Here is a 25,377-nt window from a genome sequence, read left to right as displayed (position 1 = left end):
ACTATTCATGATTACACACAGGGACGGAATAAAAATTATAGAGTTATAAAACACAAATACAAACTCAGGAAATTATTTAACGAGAGAGGATTGAGACTATAAATACATGTTCTCATCCCGATTTTTAATTTTCGATTTGGCAGCCATTTTGTAAATAATCAACAATATTGGAATCTTGAAGATATACTATTTGCCTTCTTACCGCAAAAGCAGAGCACTCTCTCAGCTCTCTTCAGCCATCGTGCAATTTTCAAGTCATATCATCTGAAAACGACTATTAGCTAAATCTTCGACTTGGAAATAGGGCATGATGTTCTACAGAAAATAATTTCTCTTCATATTTTACAAGATTTTGAAAATATCAACAGAAAATATTAGTGAATGAACGATTTCTGTGATACGAGTTTTAATACAAGTTTTATTTATTTAAGAGAAAATTTTATTTTATTTCTTAACGTTTATTACTATATGGGATAAAATCAATTTATATTATCAGTAAAAAAAGTATTCCAATGTAGAAATTTAAATTGCATTTGAAGTGAAAGGAAAGAAAGGACTAAAATTTACTGTGATTCGCCCCAACTCCGTGCATGCAATTTAATGGTAAGAATAAGTTTGGTAATCTTTGGAAAACTTTCTTATCTCATTAACCAGTGCGAGATAAAACACGATGACTACAGTATGAACGCAAACGAAGGAGAGTTTCCAGTCGCGACTACGATTACGCAGCTAATTGTACCTAATCGCACCATAACCCATCAGTTTCTCCAATGTCTGTGTATCTTTCTTCCTTGATGACCCACTTTCGACTATCCCTTTTCTCTTATCTTCTTGCACATTTTCCGGGAAACATATTTCATACTTTCGACGATCCAATTTAGATCCGTGATAAGAAATACCCGCCATTGCCAAGTATGTCGTTGGATCACTGTTCTCAAGAATTTTATAAGTTCAAGAATTTCTGACTTTGTAGTTTATTACTTGATTTATTATTTATCAGTAAAATGCAATGACCAAATATTGACAATATGATAAGAGTTGTATGATAACGATAAAACAAGCACAATATATTAAAATACTAAATATCTTTTTCTATTATTAAAACACTACATTTTGTTTTATTACGTCAGTATTTTAAGAGATTGCAATCATTTAAATTTAAATTTCCTATTTAAATTTTCTATTTCTTCTCGATAATTAATCTTTTGGAAATTATGAGTATATACGTGCAATTTAAAAAATTTCAAATTGATACACATTTAGTATCATATTTACACATATTTCCAGAGAGAAAAAGAAACTTTATCTTTTCGAATATCATTAGAGCTTCTTAAATATCCTCAACTTCTAATTCTCGCAACGAGAAACGTTATATAGTAATTATTTTTCGCGGAGAATGGAAATTTTCCTGGGAAAGAGCCCCGAGGGTGATTCTCCGCCACGCGCTGAAGGGTTCGGCATAATCCAGGACGTGAAATACGAGACAGTCGCGTTGCCTCGTGAAAATATAACGGGCGACTGTTAAGTAGGAATATAGAGTCCGGCGCGGGCAAGCGCGGTCGCATAAATTTTGCGACAAGCACGGAGAGAGAGAGAGAGAGAGAGAGAGAGAGAGAGAGAGAGAGAGAGAGAGAGAGAGAGAGAGAGAGAGAGAGACGAGTGGCGCTTTACGCATTTATGACGGGCATAAAAGAATGTGGATTTTATAAATGAAACATTCCGGTCTCTAGCGGCAGGACGCGGGGGAAATAAGGACGACAGTCGCGCCTGTTACGTGAAATTTTCAGCGTTGCCGGTAGAACGCTTGTTAACAGTTTATGGCTGCTATGACCATGTATGTTCCTCCGCTTCCTGTCTGCGCCACTGAATTTATTCCCACCTACTTTGTGCTTATTGGCTTTCCGCGGAGAATTTCCGCCTTAATATCGCGAAAAAAATTCAGTTTCAGCCATTCTAGATTCGTAAAAATTCATTTACAATCCTTTATTTGCATTTGGTACAAATAAATTATTGTTTTTATTTTATAACTGTTATTTGCATACATGTACTCACGTTTTCATTAGTCAAATAGATTGCTCTTCTTGAAATAAATTCTACTTTCTATTTGTAACAACAGACTAATATATTATTTTTATTTAATTTATGAAATATTAATTTCCTTAATCTACAGCAAAAAATTTACAACTATTTGACAAAAATATTAAAAATATTTTGTCATATCTTTTAAAAAGAATCGAATTATTGAACCTTTTAATTGGATTCAACTCTATAATGTCAAAATGTGAATTGAACCTTGCAGAAATCAATCATCCATCCATTTGAATTATGAGCTATCCTATGTTGTAAATATACATTCCTGTTTGACAGTTCAAAATATGTGCTGAAATTATCTTCCATGCATTAGCAGCGGAGTAATTTACGTTATACTGAGAGTGAAAATAGTGAAAGAGGATTAAAAAGGAAAGAGAAACTGCGGGACGTTTTCATCACGGCACACCTTTCAACCCTCGTAGCTCTTTTATTGGTAGCACAATGTGATTAGAGAGGCGTCGATAATGGAGTTACGGAAAGAATCGTCCTGGAATTATAATAAAAGACGATTAACGGCAGTCTATTCCTCTTCGAGATCTCGCATTTTTTTTCCTTACAATCGAGCTAGGACTAACGTCTGATTCGACACAAAGAGATCTCTCAGATATTAGCATTCCAAATATTTGACATAGATATGACAAAAAAGTTCTTCATTGGCAAAATATTTCTACTAACAAAAAAAAAACAATTAAATTAAAGAAATTACAATAGAATTATTTTTACATCAGACTAGTATATTAATAAAGATACTATTTTATCAATATTTTTTGCGAAATTTCTTGTTTCATTAAAGATAGAGTTGATAAACCAAAAATATTGAAGTTAGTTTAAGATATAGATAATATTTAGAAATATATTGTATGATAAATAATAGAATAGATCTGCTTTGATCAATCATACGTTCTATGTAACAAATATAGTAAAGCAAAGTTCTCGTGAGCTCAAATTAGTCAAATTAGGATTGAATTAACTCCTTTCTGGAGTTCCAATTGTCCTTGGCCTCTCTTTTCTCAGTCTCCTTCCAATCTAACCTCTTCTTAGTCGATTTCCCAACTCCAATGTAAGGCAGTAAACGGCCTTGTCATCGTCGGCTATTGATTCCTTCCAAGTTTGGTAGAAAGGACTATTAATCAGACGCTCCAGCTCGTTTCTGCTGTCGCAAGACTGGAGAAGAAAGGACGAAGAAGAGACGAAAGACGCACGGATGGGACAGGAGATGAGAAGGGGAAGAGAACGACGAAAGTCGTTGGGGGTAAAGAGGAGGAGGTTGAAAGCAATATTTCAAGCGGAGATCAGACCGCCGGTCCTTTTCTTCTTCGACGGCCATTAACTCGAATTACGGTCGCTTCGCCGGCTACCTTGAAAAGATGAACTTCAAGACGAGGACGAAGACAAGGACATCTTCTTCGAAGGTGGCAAGCGGCACCGAGTCTTTACGATTTTGCTAGCGACCAAAGCCGTATAGTAGCTTCTGTAAGACTTCTATATTCCTTGCCGAGGAATCTACGTCGTTTACTTCACTCGTGAAATTCGAGCACCGAATCATGATGTTACGTGACTGTGATTTTACGTTTGGAAAAAAGACGCAAAGGTACTACTATCTGTCGTCATTTTTGCTGCAGCAGAGAAAGGCTATAATGAGATACTATTGCGAATCACTATTTCATTTGAAACCGTAGATTTCAGAACACCATTACTTGATTTGATTTGATGATTGATCGATTATTAAGATTTAAATTCTCTATTATAGGTTTTTAATAAATTTTTATCTATTGTAATCTTAAACTTATATTTCTAACTTTTATAAGATGAAAATAACATTCTAAAATTATTTAAAAGAATATTTTTAATAATTTATTAAAAATTTCTTTTTATTAAATATATGTTTTTAACTTTAGTTTGAGTTTTCAAAAAGATCCAATTTTTTAATTTCCATTAAAAATCAAATTAACAAGATTTAAAAGTATTATTAACATTAATTAATCCGAACTTTTGAACAGAATTTTTGAGGGGAAATGATAAAGCTCTGCGAGAACGAAATTGAGAAGCCACAAAAATGTAATTGCTTTAGCGAAGCCTTTTTAAGCTTTTGATCTCTGTCATACATGTCAATCACACACGCTACCTAACTAAACTTTGGTCATCTCTACAAGCTGCTACGTGATGCTGTTGCAAAGAGGCAGATATAACAATGGTGGTAACAATGTGGAAGGGCGATTGTGAAAGGGACAACTTAACGGGTTATTAGAAAGCGAATGTACGTAAGGCGAGTGTTAATTGGCGACGGCGGTCGTTTTAATTACCAGGCTAGCGACTAATTGCCCTACTAATTCCCAGGCTTTCCACTTACAACGCACCGCGTCGTCGATCCGTCTCTCGAATCTCCGATATCACGTTCCGCCATTCAGTCGAGGAAAAAGTTTAATGGCCGACTGAGTATTAAACAATTAGACGCTTCCAGGTTTCAACCTGCGAATTACGTTCTTTAATTAAGGACTTCCGAGACTTTGGGACTTTGCGTTATCGGAAGGATTCGAGGGGTCTGAAATCCTGTGGATCATCCCGGATTCTTCAAACTTAAACTCTTTGAGAATTATAGTCGTAAAGTTAAGTCTATATTCGTAAAAAGATCCTTAGCTTGGGTTAAATCACCAGATTATAGAAATTAAGCCAATAATAGATGATTACAACTAAAGTGATTAATAATTATAAATAAATCTAAAAAAGGGCATTCTTCTCAAAACATTCCCAATGTATAAAACAAACTTTTTTTCTTTAAGACCGGAGCAATATAGTATGGTTGGGGCATACAGAAAAGGATTAGAAATTATTGTCAGTGCATGGTAGTAATATTTACTGTAGCGGAACAAGACGGATCAACGTTCAACGTAAAGTCGTCTTTTCCGACTGGACGACTGGAAACTCACGTTTACGAGAACGAATCCTACAGAATTTTATGAGCATCGTCCGTACTTACGTCCAAGTTGCACACCGATAAATTGTCGGATTGACCGCCATCTTACCCGCGAGCCGGGTATTCAGGTTACATCACGGATACTTTCCAAATAATCCCGTTTCCTCGCGTTCATATGAAATGGGATAGCACAAAAATTCGATGACCTCGATATAAGGACTATCCCACCATGATGATTCGTACTGAAACGCACTAAAAGAAGGATCTTGGATTTATGACCATGGAATCTAGAATGATCTTTGCTTGAAATCCCGACGAGAGGATGATCGAGTCTGTTTACGGAAGTGAGTTGCGGGCGTAGCTTCTTTTTATATTAGATCCTCGCTTATCAGCGATGTAGAATTCATGGAATATACTTGAATGTTCCGAACTCTTCGAATTCCTGCATCAACAGTTTTAGTGAATCTCAAATTATCTGAAAAAGCTCAATAAAAATTTCAAAAACTTACAATTTAATTCTGTAAACTTTGGATTTTTATAACGATAGAAATATTATAAATTTCTATAGATACCAACTACAACAAGTATTTAAAAATATTTATATTAAATACATTTATATATCTTTTCATGTCCGAACGTGATGAAAATTTAAATGCTTTTGTATAATTAATGTTTTCTTGTGTAAATCTTGCACAAATCTTGTGTAACTGCAAATCTTGTGTAACTTCGGGAAAATCTTTTCTGTAATCATTCGAGATACTTCCTCTATGCACAGCTTCTACGAAACCTTAGAGAAACTCTTTGGCAATTCTAGATTCAACTTCTCCGCAATCCTTCCGAGATCCTGAAGCAAATTCTCCGCAAGTCTAGAACAACTCTTTTGCAACCCTGGGGCAGCACCTTTGCAACTCTTGTCCTGCCGTTTGGAAGAACTGAGCCGCGGCAACGGAAACAGGCAAAATGGAGCGACGACGTTCCCGAACTCGTTCGTACTACGAAGTTACCGCGCATTATAATGGATTTCGCGTCGCGGATACACGAAGGCGAACGAAGTTGCGGTTAAAGCGGCTGCGGTGGTGGCCCACCTCCACCTCCACCTCCACCTCCCGTCGGGGGCTGCGCAATGTTCGAAAAGTTGGTGAAGTTCGGTGGAGAGCAGTCGTCGTCGCCCGTGGCGAAGGCTAGAAGACAGAAACGCCGTTGAGGAAGGAAGGAAGTCGGAACTTTTGCCGATAATAACCGGCATTTGTTTAAATGATTTCTGCCTCATTATTCCCGTCATCTCACGGATCCCCACAATTGCGTGCTACTCAAGTAGCGCAGTGTCCTTTCAAGAATATTGTAAGTTTAACTCTGGCGCTGAAACGAAGTTGAGTTTGCAAATGGTTAATTAAGGAAATGATGCAAACACAGATAAATTTAGTCTGTGACAAGTATAGTCGGAATATATATCGTGTGAAATATTTAAAAAATTTGAAAAAAATTTTCTATTTTTATGATACTATTTCCCTTTTTCGTGCGGATAAAAGCAAATATTAGTTGTGAAAGTTTAAACATTTATATGTATATGTATATGTTAAAATTTTTTAAAAAATTTATTTATTTTTATTATACTTGTTTGATTATGTGTAACAGATATGCGTTTTATCCATATTCATTTAAATATTTTGTGTATATATTTTTATATGTTATTTTTATTTTCTATTTCAAATTTTTTTGTACATATAGACACATTTTTTAGGAACTAGAGAAACATTGATATGATCTCAAAGGCTCAAAAATTACGAAATGGAATGGAGATGTAATACTCGTAGCGGCTCCATTAGCTATTAAAATATTAAATCAATTTTCGTATGAGTTATATTCCCCTGGCTCTCCCCTCTCCCCTTTAATGCCGGATTATTTTCCATCGTCGTAGGTTGATCAAATACATTTGCCCATCCATTAACAAATTATAATGCTTCTCTTGATAATAAAGAGGAAAGGGGAGATTCATAATCCGCGCATTTGTCAGATTATAGTTGCGTAAGAACATTTTTTCATGTGCTTTTACTATTTATTGATGTTGCAATAAGCAGCTTTAGCGTTATTTGTTCTGCTTTTATTAAAGTTTATTACCATGGATTGCTGCGGATTGCTGAATTTATCATTATTGCATTACTTCGTTCCATAGCCCATTATTTTGCAGTTTCTTTTTTTACTATTTACTAAAAATTCTATAGAAAATATCTCTTGAAAGTAAGTGTAAAAAGATTTATTTTCAAGATTATTTTATAAATTTTAAAAGATTTTATAAAGAAAGATTTTGTTATATCGATCTTTTGGAAACCTTCCTAAAGTCACTTTATTTATTTATCGTATACGTACCCTCTCTACTTTCTGCTTTAGAGAAATTTTTCAGAGGCTTCGAGAGACCTCTAATTCCACCCCCAGTCACGATCCTGCAAGGTTTCCGCCGGCGGCGCACCGTCACCCTTCCTTCGATTCGCGCCCATCTCGCTTCGTTCTCCGCAGTTTCTCGATTCCGGCACTCCAACATCGTCGATACTAACGTTAAGTGATTTCTCCGGAAACGGGCAAAGTTTCTCTCGGAAATATCGTTCGCGCGAAGGATTTGCGCTAGAAAATTTATTAAACGAAACTTCTGAGCCGTTTAGCGCGCGATACGTCTCAATCTCTCGTGATCGATTTCCCCCTATCTCATTTTGTCTCGTTCTAGACTTCGAATCGACCTCTTATCAATCGATTTCTCTAATACAGCAATCGATTATTAATTGAGCGTAAGATTTGTTCAGAAAAAGCGATTGTTATTTCGATTGTTCTACCGACAAATAAGAAAATCGTTACAAATACAAATTGAAAGATGAAAGATGAGTACAACTGACGAAGATGACAAGAGTGATGGAAAAATAGAGAAAATAATCAATTGAGATGAATAAAAAATTTCGTCAAATTTTCTTTGCAATCTTCTCCAATTTTTGTCAAAATAATATACAATATCCAACAATAATAATATATATATATATATATAAAATATTAAAATGTAGACTTTTTCATAATTATTGTATTAAACAATATAAAATTTGTTATCTTAAAACTCTTTCCAAACTACTGATGGTTATTATGTTCAAATGTTTTATTACATCCAGCAAAATTAATTAAAATAAAATATACAAATTCACCAGAGCGAAAAGAGACTTATTAAATTACAGAAGTAGATTATTGCAGCATGATAAGACCGGCATAGTGGAAGGAAAAAAGGAGAAAAGAAGGGTTGTGAAAGTAACAAAACATTTTACTCGATTATATGCAGTTTGGAATGTTGCCAAAAAATATCAAAAATCTTTTGGCCACTGGTCAATCGAGGCCAAACACAAATCGCAACTACAGGCAATGGATAGTAGCCGAATAATAGTGCTTTATTTTGTTGCACATGCATGCCTTTCTCTCATACCATTCATGTACACGCGCATGTATACATGCGTATTACACATGTAATCAAGGGTATTTCAGAAACAAGAAGCACAAATTTGTTTTAATTAATTTTGCTATTCTGTGAAAAAAAAAATCGCATTTATTTGCGCAATCTGAAATACATACATGATCGAAAACTGTGAAAATTAGATACACGTGCTTGGGAAAAATAGAGGACTTTACATTCATATAATTCGTCGATAAATTATTACATTATAATAAATGTAATTTACATATTACACACATAACGTACGTAAAACAAACATTCCATTTAATGAGTTATAATTATTTCGATGCTTTGGATGCTTTCTGATTGTAAAATTCACAGTTCGGGTCGAGAGGAAAATATCACATTCTATCTGTATATACGAGAGAGGTGGCATTGCGATTTAATTTACCGATTGAAGAGTTAAGCCAATATTTCTCCGTCCTTATATCGTCTAAATCGTTTTCATTCGTTTTCGAGACTAAGAAAAGGAAAACGAGAGAAAAAGCCCAGACGGAATCTGCTTCGATCGAGACACTTTAACCGGCGAGGCGGCGTATAAACAGGAATTCTTGCGCGTAGCGGTTTTTGTTGCGAGTGCGATGTTTGTTTTATCCTTGACTGCCGAAAGTAAAGAACCAGTTCGGGCTTGTGTCTTCCGCGCCGCTGATCATATCGGCAAGAAAGGACTCGCGAAGAGGACTTTTCGAAATATCGCTAAGAGATGAAAATACCCGGAAGGATCTCCAAGATGGATCTCCGTACTTCCATTGCATTTCTTATCGCTCGTCACTGTTCCGAAATTTTCGACCAAAGAACTTCGATATAAAGAGCAAAAAGTGTCTTCTTTTCGTTTGACCAATCGTGTCGCTTCGCGTTGTATGTTGATTCAAAATATCGAAAGCTTTTACATTTCTGTATAAAATTTTATGCGTAAAAATTTTAAATTAGCATTACTCTTATTTCGTTCACGTTTAATCATGCCAAATATGATGTTTCCTTAGGATTTATTCCTTTTCGTGCTTTCAATGAAATTTTCATATGAAAAGTTTAATACCACTCTACAGTTAGATCGTCAGCTCTATAGTGTCACAAATAATAGAAGATGCAGTCATTGCGTCTTGTAATTTTCAGAGAGCTTGTAAAGAAAAGACGAAAGATCCGATGGCAGTAACGCACTGACTCCGGAATCTCGGCTGGAAAAATCTAAGGAATTCCAATATAAAGGGTGACTGAAATCGCGCCTGCCTCCACCACCTGCTGTCGCCTTAGCTCGTTCGATCATGATGGCCATTCCCATGATGTCTCCGTCTCTCGTTTTCAGGATCCCTCCTCGCATGAATGATCCCGAGGGATGCGAAGCACTTTATCTCCCGTAAAAATGCACCTGCACATCCTTTGATTAAATGCAGAAAAATAGTTGAACACCTATCCATTTATCTAAACTGCTCTTACACAGAGAGAATAGACAACATAATAATAATTAAAACATAAATATACTTTATTTAATATCAATATATTTATATATGTATAATAATTAGAGGTAATTTTAATCTAATTAAAATCACCTTTTTATGAAATGTAACTTAACTGCTTTGTTAATTGTGAGATTCTTTTTGAAATACATTTGTGTTTTTAAAACACGAAGTTAATAATGTAACGAAGATGATTATATATTATAAATTTAGTAACCAGCTTTGATTCCCTAGCGGCAGCTTACTTATGCTTGATTAAATGCGCGATATTTCATAGATAAATAAATGAACCGAAGATGGTGAAATTGCGAGCACGATATATCATCATTCGCGGGAGAATTACGATAAAGATGAGCGTGATTTCACAACGGCGCTGTGGTGTGTTTCCTATCGATTTTAATTTCATGCAATATTCAGTAACCGTAGTTACCTACTGCGTCACTTCATCGAAATTCAAGCCTCCGCACTTACGTAGAATGCAAAAAGTCAAGGGTTTGCATCAAAATTCAAACTTCTCTGGCGTTGTGGATTTTTACATTCTACAATTCAAAGATCTATTCGCGCTCGCCCAGGAATTCAGAGATGTACGAGTTTTATATCCCAGAGTTCAAACCTCGGCGAATTCGCCGTAGAACTCGAAAGTAAAGACGAACTTTTAATAAGAGGGTAAGGGCAAACTATATATGTGTCTCCTGACGTTAAAAAATCAAGCTTTTTTAAAACTCTTAGTGATTTAATTTAAAATCTAGATACCTCTTTTAAAATAGTTTTACAGATACTACACGCAATTTAAAAAATAATTTTTTAAAATATATTTACTCAATAAAAATCAAATGTTTTTAAAACACTTTAAAACAGTTTAATTAAATTAGAATTACACATTCCTCTTTGCTTTTATTAGACGATGTAGTAATATTTTTTGTGTTTTACAATATTTTGTAAATAGTAATTTTTTGTTTATCTATTTGTTTGTTTATCTATTTACTTGTTTATGTTGCAGCTGAAGTGACTTTGCTCATAACTCTTATGTTGATTGTTGAATCGATTTTGTTGAGATTCCGCTTGCGATAAGAATGCGTGTAACTTTCGAAGTAGCGATTATCGAGGCACCATATTCTGAAGTGGCGGATAGCAAACTCGATATAGCGAACGAACCTGCAGCCGGTTGGTTGATTTACTCTTGCACTTCGGAACCCGATAACTCACAACTAGGTCGTTCCGATCGGCTCCAGCCCATCAATGCGCACCGAATCACATTCCACGAGTACGATTCTGTATTTTGAAAAAAGTAACCGAGTTTGTCGAAGTCAATCGGCGGCCATTCAAGCCTTCATGAATATTTTGCATTTCCTCTGGCTGTATGAAATTGCTAATTCTTCAGACTAGTACACACGTATCAATAAATAGTACAGTATTGTATTGAAGGTTTTACGCTTTAATAATTTTATATATATATATATATAAAATATTGTTACAACAATTTTGCAACAACTAATGCGCTTATTTATATCAATCCTTTATAAATTAACAAGTAAATTTCCGTAAACATAAAAATACAAAAATATTGATTAATTTTTTATTCACTAATTGAATTATCTTCTTTATTAGCATGTGGTTATCGAAATGATTAATCAAGAGTCCTAAGGTTGCTTGTAAGACGAACATGTTATCGAGCGGCGAAGTAATGTCATAATTACAAAACTTTGACGCGACAGATAGATACAAATTTCTGCGCACAATATTTACACGCGACCGCGCTAAATCGCGGCGGATGTGCCGCGAAGTCAACTGACAAATTGCCCCTGCGGTCGTGCGGGATGACCACCCCCGTTCGTTCGTTCTCCAGGTATATTCGCGCATTTATTCCTCGTGGCGCCAACGTCAACGATTAACGCCTCGCGGATTTCCAACTTAAATCGAAATTTACGACCGCTCCGCTCACACCGAAGCAAGAAACATTGTATGTATTATATTATATCATATTTTTATTATACATATTCACATTTGTTATTATTATACTAAATAACTATTTATTATTTACATTACTCTTATTATTATTTATTTTTGTTTTATCTATCTTTATTGCAATAATTATTAAAAATTATAAATTTTGTTTCATTACATTTTAAATTAAATTTGTTCTATAAAACTTTTTAAGAGAAATTATTACCATCATCTTTAATTTAACATTCTTTAGTTTAAAATATTTGTAGGCATTTTAACACCTAATATTTATTAATCTAATTTTTTGTAATAAATTTTAATAAATTTTATTAAATCCAATTTGTAATGTATATGATACATAAAATAATAATCATTATTGTTTCAATTTTTATTTTAATGAGGAATTATTTACTTATTATATTTTTACCCTTATTTATTTATTATATTTTATTAAACATAAAATATTGTGTGTGAAGATACAAATCGTACTAATTATTATTCATTATCGCTTTTTGTTATTCTAAATTAAAAAATATTTTGTTGGTACATTTATTTATTTGCATATGTTATTTTATAGTAAAATTTGAAAATTTTATTTGGGCTCCTGTGATAGCGTATCGGACAATGGAGTGAGGTAAATCAATGATGACCGTAAAAAAAATATTGACAACGGCGCTTCAACAAATATCTCACGGGAAACGCAAACCGGATGTTGTGTCCATTCGCGAAAAATTACGTAGCTAGATTACGCGAGGAAACGAGCCGAGAAAGAGCCTCGATATAGCGCGCTATTAATCATGGTGCGAAATGGAAAAAAAAACAAGCACCGTTGCCTACCACGAATTTTTTTATTGCTGTCGTAAAACAAAAAGAAAGGCGGAAACGGTATAAATGACAAAACGACCGGTTACCGACATAATTTAAATGCTAGCGGAAATTTTCGACTTCTCCCGCTTTATTTTCCACGCGTATGTATACACACACACACACACACACACACACACGCGCGCGCGCGCGCGCGCGCGCGCGCGCGCGCGTGCGCGTGTATGACACATATACATATATAACTCTACATAGTCGTGAATATTTCCTGACTGGCAGGCCGTGTTTTGTTTTGAAGCAGCGGAACTTCCGACGCAGCCTCCTTTGTGAATTTATTTTGACGCTTCCTCTATCGTGAAAAAACGTCGTTGGACGTCATCCTGATTTTTTAAATGCTAGTTTCAAATCTTTTATAATTATGATTCTCCATGCCAATGTTGCATCAGCAACTTGTTTTAAAAAATAGTTCAAATTCTAGACGGTCCTGAATTTACCAATACAGAATAAAGTTGTAGTTATGATAATGTAACTTAATTATGTGTAACTTAATTATGTATATATATCTATAATATTTAACTTTTTACGTACATATTCGCCTGAAATAAATAAAATACAAATTTTTATCTCGTTAACGCTGACTAAAGTACAATGTTCGAAGAAGACATAATTAAGTCTGATCAGTGTTTAGGCTGAAAGCTCCCTTGTACAGGAACAGGAGGCAAGCTGTTGAGCGTCGGAAGGGGTAGGTAGGAGAGAAGGATTCAGGATATATCTCTCTCTACGCTTTCGATCCGTTTGGGATTAATCTGGGTTTAATTGAATTCGAGGCAAACACGGAAACAGGGCGCTTCGATGCTTGCGCAAACCTTGGCCGTGCCCGGCTGAATAAATATGGCGCTGTATGGTGGCGACCTTAAGGTATTAATCGTCAAACAACCTGTGTAGGCTATGCAGGAGCCGATTAGGGCGCTATGATGCGATCGCTCGTTGATTATGAACCTTTACCGCGCGATAACCCGCCGAGAACGCGGGTTATCGGCTGACTATACAGTTCCTTCTACAGCATAATGCCGTGTAAATTGCTTCTATGCTAAATTGTGTTAAGCATTGTACCTACTAAACTAGATATTTACGCGTTATGGACCATCTGCTTCGTATTTTTGAAACTTTAGAATAAATAGGGTAATTGAAATATTAAATCCTATAACATCCTCAGAGTACAAGAAATAATCATAAATAATGTAAAATTCTAATTTAATTTTCGGCAAGAAAAATTTTATATTACCCCGATCTTTCATTTATTATAACAACTTCCTTTATAAAACTATTTTTTTCCTTTTCCTTTCTACATTATGAGTATTTTACATATTTCTTGAAAGAGTACGACGATTGTCAAAATAATTGCAGAACTCGCGCTTAAATGCTGCAATATAAAAATATTCAAATTTACATAAGTGGTTTTAAAAAAATTGACAAATGCCTCTTTCCCTGTCACGTAGACAAACTAGATTCTGTTCCGGGTCGCACAAGGGACAGTGTATTCATTTTCTATGTACATGTACACCCCGGAAATCTAACACGCACCCCGGTTTGCACGCTATTAGGGTGAGAGTCGGCAGTACACCGACTGGTATATTAGTAAAAGGGCGTCGCGCGATGCGGGGAAAACCACAGAGGAACGTGGCATTGCATCCGTGTATTATGTGTACGTACATAAGGCACGTATGCTGGCAACGAATAGAATTTATCCTCCCTATTCTGCCCCCGCCTACCCCCTTCATCCTTCTGTTGCATCACATCGTAGTTCGATTCAGATAGCCTCTCCGCTCGGCATATTAAATTTATGGTATGCACGCTGCGCATTACTCATCCTCCGCCATGCATATGCAAGCTGGATTCTGCAAAGGAGCCGGAAGGACCAAAGGGATACCGCGTTTCTTCGACCCTCTTTTCTCATCTTCCGGCCTAAAATTCCCTCCATATGCCTTTATTTCTTTCCCTTTCTTTCCCCTTATTTCGTCCAGTCTCATCTCTTCGAAAAGGAGATAAATCCTTTTCTAGCCCGAAGTTCCGTGACTCCGGCAAATATTACCTTCTTAGGTTAATTTAGCACGCGCGCAAATAAAGTCGGCAAACGTGCGCGAGATCATATTGATACAGCCAAAGGAATGGAGACAATAACTCAATATAAAAGAAATTTCTTAGTATTTATTATATTTTTTATAAAAAAATATTTTAGTTAAAATGTAGAGTAAAATGAAACAATTATTATCTCTCTATACATATTATGTTAATATTTAAAAAATAAAATAAAATGCTTACTTACTTTGCGTTATAAATAAAATTAAATTGTTTCATAGAGCTCAATTAAAAACATATATATATATATATATGTGTATTTCTTGTTTTGTAATATTTATCTTAGATATATCACAGTTCATTAATCTTACAATAAATATAAGATTGTTTTGAAAGAAAAAAACGATCGTATAAAGGAAATTCGAGATAAAATAACTGCGATATATTCTTTTTTGTTATCTCCGGCCTTAATCGACGGGTCGAAGATTAGTCGTTCACGTCAATGATAATAACTCAGCAAGTGGCTTCTTCGTCCTGCGATTACCGGAAATTTGCGGAAGAAAAGCAGAAAGGGAAATCGAACATAGCGGAAAGGGACGAAAAGGAGAATTGGTCCAAGGAAACGAAGGGTAAAGCAGAGAAGAAAGGAATAGAAGGGTCAACGGATACCAATGCTCTGAGAATGTTTCCATCTTCGTCCAACAACTAACAAGTGCGCACCAGTCAGCGGTTTTTATAATTGGCCGGAAGTAGTTCAATTACGGAAGCATGACGCCGCCGGCTGAGCTCTCCTTCACTTTGAGAGCTTTCTCTCGCTCTCTTTCCTGTTCGCTCTCTCCCCCTGACGCTCTTCTTCTCCTTTTCCCCTTTTCTTCATGCTTTTTGTACCCGCCTACTCCATTACCACCGATGCCACCGACTCGTCACTGTCAACATCGCTATTGCGAAGAGATATATCGCGAGGATGGATGAATAATCAGGATATAGAAGTCAAGGCTTCGTGATAAAAAGATGCTGCTTATCTGAAGCGTCCATTTGTATTCAAATTTACAAATGGTTCTGTTGTCTTATTTTCATAATTTTAATAATATACATACGTACAACAATTTGATTGAGAGATTCTCTGTTCTGTTAACATTGTTATTTTCTATTGTAATATTTATACCAAATGAAACGAGTAAAATCGAAAATCTTATAATTTTATCATAAAATTCATTTATTTTCATTCTTTATTTATATTACATTCGTTTATTGACATTTTTTTATTGAATTTTTTCTTCATCTCAGAATTTCTTAATTCTTAAACGGCCAAACTTGCTAAAATTGCAATGAGCATATTTAATTATCTAAAGTTAGAAATTCTAGATTAACGTATTGATATTGCTGGAAAATTTGGAACTTTCGAATAAGTTAGCCGCTTAATCCTCGGCAAGAGATCCTTTACAACCGGCATATCTAATAACACGCAGACTTATGAAACTCGGGAGCTTTGAAAGCAAGCGATTATGAAAGCGCTTAAATTTTTGAACACGTTTCCCCATCGATACCCTTGGTTCATACAGATCCTTAAATTCCACGAGCAGCCTTATTCGCCATTCCGCTCGTTCTGACTCTCGACAAATACGCGTTCCGAGAATATATCTGTTCGTCGTCTCTCGATTAAGGCCAAGACAAATGGAAGCGGATGTCGGTCGGAAATTAAAATCTCGAGGACGAACCCCTCGTTAAGCTGCCGGCGCTCGCATTGGTCGTTTTCGACTGCGGTTCGAGTTCGATTGCTCGAAAACCAGCCATCGCGACAACAGTTCGTCCTGCAAAAGAAGTACCATTTTTCATTAACGTCCCGCTGTCATTAAGAAATTATAAAAAGGATCAACGCGTTTATTTTTTTATGTTCTCATCTTTCTTAATTTGTATTAACATACTTGTGTTCATCACTTTTGACATCATATTTTTCTATATTATTATCTCTTTTATAGGAATATTCTCTTATAAGCATATTCAAAGTGGATATGTAATATAACAAATCCTTATTATTTTATTCAGATTAAGCAAATATGCCAATATAAAAGCATCACAGAAATGACTCATACTTTTTTTCATATTTTTCCTACATATTCATAAGCGAACGTTGATCGCGTTATGCACGTCTTCGCTTGTTTTTCGTGGCGCATAAATTTTCTTTGACAATCTCGGAACTGGGTCAACGAACGAACCATCAAAAAAAAAAAAAAAAAAGAAAGAAAGAAAGAAAGAATCACGAACAAAAAGTATGTTCTTCCAGTTTTCTATTTTCTAATTTTTTAGCCGGTATGAGTGGCAATACTTCGACGGCTATTTCACCAAAACGTTGGCCAATTCATTTTTTTCCGGTCTTAACGAGCGTGTAATTGCTTTTTAAATTGATTAAGGGATGATCGATCGAGTGATAGCGAACAATCAGTACCTTCGCTCGTCTATCAAACTGCTACATGAGAATGAAACTTATAATTCTTTTATTATAATATTTCTCTATGGTTGCGTTTCTTTATGTTTATTTATTAATTATATACTGTAAGAATATATTAAGAGAGATACATTTATATTATACGATGTATACGTTGGATATAAAACAATAATTTGTATTTGACTCAAAGCATAAAAGCGTTAAGATGATATAATTTTGGAAAATTGCAAAATAACGATTTCCAAAGAATAATGTTTAAAAAATACATTTGCACCGGTGATCCATAATTATTTAACATCCGTTAGGTATTGTCGAAGTAATTTAATGAACGACCTATTTCACAACAAGCGCGAGTATTCGAAGGAAAACGCGAGCGTAATTACGCGGCAAAATGGGAAAATTAAATATTGCCGCTCGACATGGTGCTCTCACTCGCGTCGTGGACATAAATAACGTTGCGTAACAAATTAAGCTTTTCCAGCATCTCATGGGAATATTGTCATTCGATGTAGTTCAATAGCAAACAAAAGAGACCATTGAACTCGGCTCGACTTCTAAATGGCCAATACATTAATCCAATGAAAAAAAACTATATATTTTTATTCTAATATGTTTCTGGATATTACTTAAATTTAAAATATTAGAATATATTAGAATCAATTTTTTATATTTAAAGATTTTTATTTTTATATTTCAATATTTATTTTTTATGAGTGTTACAAATTAAAAAATTTTTGTTCAGTTTGGGTTGTATTAAATAGACAATGATAAATTTGTTTTTAGTATAAGAAAATAAGAATTTATACAAATTGTAACAACATTTTTTATAAAATTTTTAAAATTTTTATCTAGAAATATTTTAATATTTCTTTAAGAAACATAAAAATTACAAAATATTAAGTAACAATATGTCGGATGTGATCAAGATGCAATCGCTAAGAAAAGGGCGAAAGGTTCGGACTAAAGAGAAAAATAAAGCAGATTGCAACTAAGCGATATTCTATGCAAGATGGCCGGAGAAATATTAAAGAGGGGAAAGCCGAGACTCTCGCCTCCCTTTCTCCTCGCCGCCTACTTAATTCCCGTCTCATCTCTTTTACCGTCGCCCTCATCCCTTACTCGTGGCTTCATCCTCATCAGTCTTCGTCGGACCATTCTTCGCGACAACCTGACCACTTTTCTTTCCCCGTCGAGCATCAGAAGTCTTGCGAGTCCTGACGATTCATTCATCATTATCTCGACACCCTTACATCTTCTGGCACGATGATGTAAATATCTTGAGGTGCGAAACAAAACTAATAGTCGATCACGAATTTGCGAGTCTTCGGAAATTCAAATCTTTAAAAATTAAAGAATAAAATAAAATGTGTCCAATCTACAAATAAAAATATTCTATATTTTATCACAATGTAGAGTTTTAAAAATATGTGCAATTTTATATATTGAAACAATTCAAACATGTATATAAACTAAATATTTTAACACAAAAGAAAATACAAAACGATATATAAAACAAAGCATTCTGTGTAAAACTAATATTATAAACCCTCCATATAAGTGAATTTCCCATTCGTACAATGCAGTACAATTAGATGAGAATGGTTTTCGTTACTCTATGAAATTTCAGTGCGACTTCACTTGACTCCGACCTGCCTTTTCGTGAATTTTCGCAACAAAACGAAACTAGCCAACGTTAACCATCCAAAGATCCAAAGAATTTACTCACATTTGCGTTGAGAGCTTTTTACAGCTCTTTCCTTTGAAACAGGAATTTGATATTTCCGCTGAATTTCGAGAAATATTTTTAGCATATTTTTTATAATAGTTATTAGTATTTTGTTGAAAATATGTGCTGTAACGATTACTTTTCATCGCATCGTTTATTTAACAACTCAACGGAACACCCTACAAGGAACACTCCCTCGATAATGTTATCGCTCATTGGTCCTAGATTCTAGGAGCAGCAGAAAGGGCTGGAAGTTTTCTCCTTTTCGCAAGCGAGATGGAGAATGACACAGGGCGGATTGTATCGAAACGTCGTTAAGCGGCAGTTGGCGTCCATCTTGCGGGAGCTGTCTGGCCGGTCGGCTTTTTCCCAGCGACCAGCGTGAAGTAAGAACCGGGAGGAAAGTTCAGCAAGTAATATAACGCCGCCGGCTACGGAAGCGGAACGTCCGAACATACGATTTATCTCGAAACTTGGCGCGTCGAACTCGACGGGTGTTGGTATCATTGCGAACCGGGATGGAGAGGAGGGGCTCAAGTTCCATGGTGGTATATACCCTATTTTGAGGTCAGTTTGCAACTTTGCGCCGGTGGGACGGTGGGAAGGTGGGTCCAACAAGCGACGCGACCGAGAGACCAACTTCAGGATGAATCGTCCTCCAGGAATTCACTCTATCTATTTTAGTTTCTACTCCTCCCTTCCTCTTCCAAGGAATTTCGGAATTTCGAAACTCGTGTCTTTGAAATGTCTTTGATCTCTTTCCCTCTTTGATGTTATCGACGTTGTAGATATTTACATCGATCGATAAAGGAGCAGATTGTTTTTCCGAAACTCGTAAGCTGTTTTATTATTATAATAAAAAAAATAATTATTGTATTATTTAATATTGTAAATATAATATTATGTAATATTATGTAATGTTGTAATATTGTCTCTTAATATTTAATATTTAAGAAATTTCTCTTATTTAAATAGATTTTGGTATAACATGTATTAGCAAAATATATTACATGTATTCGATAAACCGGAATACGGTGATTGCTGACTTCAGCAAGATGGCAAGCCGGGACCGGAGGAATCGATGCAATCCTAGACAGACTGAAAAGTTCGCACGATATTGAAACCTCACCCCTTCTATATATCCCACCGTCCTCGTATTCTAATATTCTCTGCGGTATTCCCATGGAAAATGCGTAGATGTACGTGTGCATGAGTACCCGAAAGAAGTTGAAGGAGAATGTAGGCCCAAGATGGCGAAGAATAAGAAAAGGCGCTTTCGTTCTTAAGGACGATAATGCAAAGATCGAGCGGTAGGACGAAGAATGCACCTGCATACGCTCAAGGATAACAATAGCTAGGTTCCATCGAACATCGAATGCCGATGGAAGAACTCCAAAGGTTTTGGAATATCAAAGATTCGTGCTGTAAGAATTTAAAAAGGATCCAAGGATATATAAATTTCGAAACTTAAATAGAAAAATGGGATATTTAAAATATTTTTTGTTACTCTTAATTAAGAAAATTTATTTTCTAAATATTTTAATAAATAAGTTTATTTATAAATATTTAACTGCACAAATTTTCACATTATTCATTTTCAGATTATTAATTTATGTCATTAAATCATTAAAAAATATAGGTTTTTTAAATTCCTATTTTCGAGATTCCAAATATTTTGAGTTCTTAAATCGTTAGTAAAGTTTTGGTTTGTTTCAAAGTTTTTAAGCGTCACAAGCACCTTTTTGTAATTGAAAAGTTGTTTTTTTCTTTTCTATACAGTTGTATCTTCATTTATAAAAATATTTTCCAGTAAAAGAGTTTCAAAAGATCTCCATGTTTTCATCCGGCACAATACGAGCTTAACGAGATTGGTTTTGGCGGTTGACGTCGACGAATAGCCGGAGTTACATTCAGTTACATGTACTCGGGAAGCTTCTGTAACACGAAGCCCGAATTGCGTGATAGATTCCATCCTGTCGACGATAGACTATTGCGCCTTTATTAACTCTTCACCACTCGAAACCTCGAACCCGTCATCCCGACAAGTGAAACCTTTGTCGTCTCTTTGCTACATGTATACTATATTGCATGTCAATTTTCAATAACATCCTTCTCATGAAAATTGATGAAACAATAAAGCTTCACAGGTTCTCATCAATGTAAATTTATTAACTCATATAAAGTTGAATCACAAAAAAAATGTATAAAAAAAAATAAAAAGTAAATAAAATTAAGCCAAAAATCTAAATAGATTTCATGTCTGTAATCATTCCAATTATCTAAAAATTCCTGAAAACATTTTAGTAATAAAAATAATTGTTTCATTCGAAGAGAATTGAGATTTTTCTTTGAATAAATAGAGACTGTAAAGATTAACGCTAGTAGGGGAATAAATGTCGCATGTTTGCGTGCAAGTATAACGAGTGATCGATAAAGTACACTGGATGCACGATAAGCAAAGGGCAAGGGCCGCGCACAATGGAATGAAGTCTCTTGAAAATATTATTCATGTAAATTTTACCTTAGGAATTTTTAATTAGCATAATAATTAATACACTCTATCATTTTTTCCGTGAAATAAAAATGCTACTATTGCTATTATATCATTATTATTATATATCATTATTATAATAGTTCTTTTATTATTATCACTTTATTATTATATTTTTTATTATTTATATTTATATGTATAATATCAATATGAGCTACTTTAATTATTAATATTGATTAAATGCGTGATTAATTATTTAATTTCTCATTCTATATAAAATATATTTGAATTATATTTGGACAAATAAGCACGTCATATATTATAAAAGTATTTCGCTTGCCTAACGCAATAAAAGACATGTCGTCCAATTCAGGAAGTTTCATCTATCCGTCGTGCTCTGTAGATGAAAATTTAATATAAAAATTTGTGCAGCACAATGTCGACTGCTTCGCTAGCTTTCTACTACTTCCATACAGAGAAAGAGAGAGAGAGAGAGAGAGAGAGAGAGAGAGAGAGAGAGGGGGGGGGAGAGGCGGAGAGAGAAACAGACTAGGAAGATAGGAAAAACTTATGTCTATGATATCCCAATATACTGTGTCTCAAAAGAAACATACGCATCAGCTAATTTATTCTTTTAAATCATAAAATATTGATATCTTACATTATGGAATCATATTTTAATCGTTAATTCTCTGACTTTAATAAATTTAAGAAATTCTGTCTTTTTGGAAATTCTTAAAATTGAATATTATTTATTTCTCTTTCAAGTTCAAGAATTTGAGATTCTAGAATACCGATAATTCTGGTAAGGGTGAATCCAATGACTTTACATGGTCCGGTCTTTGAATACCAGATTTCACATAGAACCAAATACATTTCACCCTTGTAACCTTCAATCCTTGTAACCTTTGATCTTCAAATCTGTTTTGGTCGAAGGATCCTTCTTGTGACATACGCATCCATATGTATGTCCTTTGTAAACTCGGCGCCTCCGTATAGCACATCGTAAAATCGTTTGGGGATGGACGAATTCTTTCTCCTTGCAGGATACCAGAAGAGATAGGAAGCGTCCGGACGGTCAAAAAAATTGCGAAAATATTTCATACCCTGGTCGAGCGAGATTGCGACCGGCCGGAAGGAACAGCACGAAGAATGGAAGACTCGCACACATCCTAACAAGAGAAAAATGCGCGCAAAATACGCGAATCAAAGAAATATCTGATTAAAAACAACGCAAAAATTTTATGAAAGCTAATAGACGAAGCTGCGTGGAAATCTCTCTAATTTAAACGTTCACAAATTAAACACCTTTCAAAACATTTCGTAAACAAATATTTGCACGATTTTAAATCTTAATACTACAGTTTACATATAAACTTTTTTTTTATATTTGTCTTTAGTTTTTATATTAGTCTTTAGTTAAAATTTTATAAATATAGTTTATTGAGTTATTAATAATTTCATAGATTTTAATCTTTAAATAATTTAATTTTTAATTCTTTGAAATTTAATGTCTTTAAAAAATTTATTGTTGATGATTTGAAACAAAGAATTTTTGAATTTAATTTTTTTAAATTTAATCTATTTGAATTTTATTTTTTTTTATTTAATTTAATTTCTTTTTTATTTAGAGTATCATAAATTCTTAAATTTTTAATGATAATACTTAATCTACATTAAATTTTATATATATATATATATATATATAATTTAATATTTCTAAATTAAATCTAAATTTTACGCATCTTTATTTATTATTTAATACATATTTCTCATCACATTTCAAAACCCTTGAATTCAACAACCATAGCTTTCGAATCCTTGACATCTTGTCCATTTGAAGAAGAATACGTATTCAATTTCCCTCGCAAAAACGCAACCCATAAATCCGACGAGAACAAAAAAGAGGCGCGACGGAACACACAAAGTGCATCGAAGCGAGCATCTGGGATACTTCGCAGCTGCGAAATGTGTAAGTGTGTCTCGGCAGAAAACGTTCTCATTAATATTTCGCACCGCCGGCTACCGGAAGAGACGTTGCCATCCCCATGCGCAACATATAATTCCCCTCATATATTTGCACCACCTGGTATATCTATCTCGCACCACGGGGCATTTCTCATTGACACTGAGGAAAGAGAAAAGAGAATGACATACAGGGAGAATGAATAGACAGGAAGAAAGGATATGATGGAACAAAAAATGAGACGAGGCATTAAATGCTAAAAATGAATCAATTATCAACATTATTAAGAAAAGAAATAACGAAATTGTTATTTCTAAAAACCTAATCATTTAAATACATTTAAATACATTTAAAATTGCAAAATTTTAATTTTTATAATTAATTAATTTTATTAGAAAACATTTATTGTATATAATTATTAATACTATTTAAATGTGTCTTTGTTATTTATTATTATAATTTGAATACTATGTTTATTTTATCTGATTATTGCTGTTCCTATTTATATTTCAGAGGTCTATAGTTAATTTACATAATAATCCGTCATATTTATGTATGATTTACATATACATATGCATACGTATTTAATTATGTTTGATATGAGATAATTATTATGTTTAGTACAAACTTGTTTCTAGTTTCTACATATAATCAATGAAAATAATGGAATGACAGAACAAGATGAAGAGCTGGAGAAAGGATGAAAGCGGGACCTTTCACGTCGGACTCGGCGCATTTGTTGCGGCACCTTCCATCCCCTTTTTTTGTACCCTCGTGTCTGCCATTTTCGCATTCTTCGCTGGGAAAGCAGCAACGGCTGCAGGATCGCCGGAAACCACGACCACGTACAGCGAGAAGCGACAGCCTGTTTTTCATGCAGTTTCCCCGTTTTGTTTGCCCGCGGCATCGCGCCCCACACGATTCTTTTCCACCCCCCATCCTTCCTCTGGACGACCATCAGAGAAAAACGTCTCTCTGAGCATGAGAATTTAAGGGTACCACGTCCCCTGCGACCTCTATGTGAATGTGGCAGGTAAAGGGAGGATTCTGTAAAAATAGTACAATGTAAAGACTACGTTAACTAATGTAATCTTCTGGCTACTTCTAACGGTATATCTACAAATTTCTACAAAAGACTTTATTTTATATAGAACGAACATGAATTCTATGTGACATGAGCTTTAATAAATGGAATTTTAATCATCAAGATCTATTATAAATCAGCCTTTTACAATAAAACAAACTTTTTAAATTTTTCTCTAATTATATAATTTTCTCTCTAAATTTTTAGTTATATACATTTTTACCATTTAAAATTTTTCTATCCATTTTCTATTCAAAATTTTTAAATTTACAATTATTCTTAAATCGCAAATCGATTTTTCTCAATCTTTGATTTAACTTAGAAGTTTGCTTATTTTGTTATTTTTACGAACTTTTTGTCAAGCTTTCAATTTGCTATGAATTTTAGAAATGCTCGATTTCTTTCACATCTATAAAGGAATCTTAACCTTTGAAATGGGTACTGGTAACCGTCATACGTATGCGTAGAATTTTTGCTGTCGGCGACATACGCATTCAACTAATTCTCATTTAATACAGAACCACGTAGTTAACATGGTGCTGCACGTTTTATAATAAATTTTGATAATAAACGCTGTGTATTTGCAACGCCGTCGAGAATATAAATACGCCGGGCGTCACCTTCCTACTTTTGTGAAGCGTGGAAAAGCTGAGCTGACAAATAATTCTCATACGTCGCGTCGCACAACGAAATTCGCAGTGTATTTTCCCGAGAATACAACGTAGAATTCAAGGAACACGCTTTTCCCTCGCTCTAAACGCGTTGATGTGACATGCTAAATGTTCCTTAACAATTTCCATCCGCCAAAGCAAACTGTGTCTAAATAATAGTATAACACATTCTACCTTCTTATAAAATTAAGTTGATTTTATATAAATA

The 25,377-nt window shown here is 34.5% G+C and overlaps 1 protein-coding gene and 1 long non-coding RNA gene across 3 annotated transcripts in view; both read left to right on the top strand.

The window, feature by feature from the left end:
* Positions 1-25,377, top strand: part of Nlg3 (Neuroligin 3) — a 128,510-nt gene that overhangs the window by 24,010 nt on the left and 79,123 nt on the right. The window lies entirely within an intron of this gene.
* Positions 16,284-19,933, top strand: LOC148936583 (uncharacterized). Its single transcript, XR_016139234.1, has 2 exons — positions 16,284-18,513; positions 19,183-19,933. It is a non-coding gene; the product is annotated as an uncharacterized LOC148936583 (long non-coding RNA).

Source organism: Pogonomyrmex barbatus, unplaced genomic scaffold (assembly GCF_055798465.1).
Source record: "Pogonomyrmex barbatus isolate J1 unplaced genomic scaffold, ASM5579846v1 scaffold2, whole genome shotgun sequence".
In the NCBI taxonomy this organism is placed as follows: Eukaryota; Metazoa; Arthropoda; class Insecta; order Hymenoptera; family Formicidae; genus Pogonomyrmex; species Pogonomyrmex barbatus.
The sequence above is the reverse complement of the archived record's forward strand: the minus strand, read 5'-3'. Positions and strand labels throughout refer to the sequence as shown.